The sequence below is a fragment of the Sinocyclocheilus anshuiensis genome, unplaced genomic scaffold (assembly GCF_001515605.1).
Source record: "Sinocyclocheilus anshuiensis isolate Anshui unplaced genomic scaffold, SAMN03320099.WGS_v1.1 scaffold2569, whole genome shotgun sequence".
Classification (NCBI taxonomy): Eukaryota; Metazoa; Chordata; class Actinopteri; order Cypriniformes; family Cyprinidae; genus Sinocyclocheilus; species Sinocyclocheilus anshuiensis.
In genome coordinates, this window is record NW_015542487.1 from 56,670 (window position 1) to 58,888 (window position 2,219).

Below are 2,219 nucleotides of genomic sequence, written 5' to 3' on the forward strand. Positions count from 1 at the left end.
TATTACAAGACACAGACTGGCTGGCCGACCTCGCGTTCGATGTCGACACACTGAGGCATCTGAATTATCTTAATTTGAGACTTCAGGGAAAGGACGTTTTTGTGCACGAACTGTACAGCAACGTGAAAGCGTTCGAGGCCAAACTTGTACTGTTCTCCAGACAGATATCCAGTTGAGATTTCGCTCATTTTCCTACACTGACCGGACTAAGCACACCAATAACACAGTCTCGCATTGAGAGGTACAGCAGCACTTTGATCGACCGGCATGTAGAATTTTCCCGTCACTTCACAGACTTTGCAAAAATTGAGACTGAACTTGAACTTGTCTCATGCCCCCTATCTTTTGACAGTGAGAAAGCACCACCAGACACACAACTGGAACTCATCGACATGCAGTGTGACAGTACATTGAAGGAGAAGTTTCAGACAGCACCAGTTAACCAGTTTTATGCCTCACTGAATGAAAAAAAATTCCCAAACATTAAATAGCATGCCCAAAGAATGCTTGTTTTATTTGGATCCACATATGTGTGTGAACAAACCTACTCAGTCATGAACTACAACAAATCCCACCGTAGATCAAATTGAACAAACGGCCACTTGTCAGCTATCCTGAGGATCTCTACATCAAAGATCACTCCAGACTTTGACACCCTTGCAAGGAGAGGGGACCAGGCTCATTGTTCACATTAACACACTCATAACCATGACTTGGAAAGACAAAGACTAAGGTTCTCCTTCAGTTTTATCAGACATAGTTTTATGATGATTGATTTGCAGTGCAAACGAGATTGTCTGTTGTAAATTTGACTCAATAACAGATATTAAATAAGAATTTTGTTTAATGTGTTAATGTGACAAATGTTTCTGTCAGATAATATATGTTCCATGCATACCTCCACAGTAAATAAAAGTTATTTTATGAAGGATTTGGCATTTGGCCCTTCACTTGGTTTGCAAAACTTGATGTGGCCCTCTGGTCTAAAAAGTTTGCCCACCTCTGTACTCTGACATGTTTCATTCCTTCAGGATTCAGGAAAAGTAGATCAAAAGTTTTGTCTTAACCTTGATCAGACTCACCACTTTTTTTCAGGTAACGGAAGCTAAAGGCAAAGTTACGCCGTCTTTCTCCTGGCACCCAACTGACATTAACCGATGTTTGTCCAGCAGTTATGTTGAGTGCAGATGGTGGTTCTGCAGAGGGAACATGTAGATAATACAATATTGTAGATTATATTGTGTCCTGCTAACACACTAAACAATGAGAATGCTGTGCAGTTTCACCTCCATCCAGCAAGGTGGCGCCCTCCCTTACTATAGGTTCCCCATCACCAGCAGCGGTGCGTGCTCTAAGATCAAAGTGGTATAGGCTCTGAGGATTCAGACCCTTCAGTGTGAACTCAGTAACAAGGGGCAGATCGATGGATTCCACCTGTTGTGGGCTCGAAATCCCAGGCACAGCTAAACAGAGAACAGAACAGAAACCCATCAGAATGAAAACGACTTCACATTAAGCTTCTCTTTGTAAAGCTGTTCATTAATAACTGATAACCTGTCCTTAAATGCATTAAAAATCACATAAGCATATCTCCAAGGTAAACAAGCTGTTTCAATGTCTACTATTTATAGAAACAATCTAATCACTTAATTCACTGATACTGTATTATTTGCTTTGCTGCTTAAATAAGCTATATTTATAATTGTCTCTCAAAATTAGAATTTGCTGTAAATTTACTGTAAATCTGTTTCAAAGCTATCTGTATTATATAAAGTGCAAATACAGTTGAAATAAAAAGCCTGAGTTCACCCACTTTCGTAGTACTGCAGCAGGTAGCCTGTGAGCGCCCCGTTGGGTTTGTCTGGAGCTCCCCAGCGCAGGGTGATCTCTGTCTCTGAGGGGCTCTCGAAGGTCAAGAATGAAATTGGTCCAGGAGCTGGATGTCAGAAGAGCACAAGTTCAGCTGATCTAAATCCACATTCATAGAGGGGTGGCACTTTATAATAACTTTCATTCATAAATCATTAACAAACATTATATAATGCTTAGCAGATCATTAGTTAATATAAATATATTCACATAGCTAGAAATATTAGATAATGCTCTTGGTAATGTTTACTAATTATTAAACATTATCTAATGATTAACAAATTATTATTTCATGCAAGTTAAAATGCTTACAAATTTCATTAAACTTTCGATTCATATGATCAAGCACT

At 39.3% G+C, this 2,219-nt stretch overlaps 1 long non-coding RNA gene across 1 annotated transcript; it reads right to left on the minus strand.

Moving 5' to 3' along the window:
* Positions 1 to 1,085: 1,085 nt before the first annotated feature.
* LOC107694015 (uncharacterized) lies at positions 1,086 to 1,931 on the minus strand. The gene is made up of 3 exons (XR_001634814.1): positions 1,814 to 1,931; positions 1,287 to 1,463; positions 1,086 to 1,196 (listed from the first exon to the last, which is right to left on the minus strand). It is a non-coding gene; the product is annotated as an uncharacterized LOC107694015 (long non-coding RNA).
* Between the last annotated feature and the right edge of the window lie 288 nt (positions 1,932 to 2,219).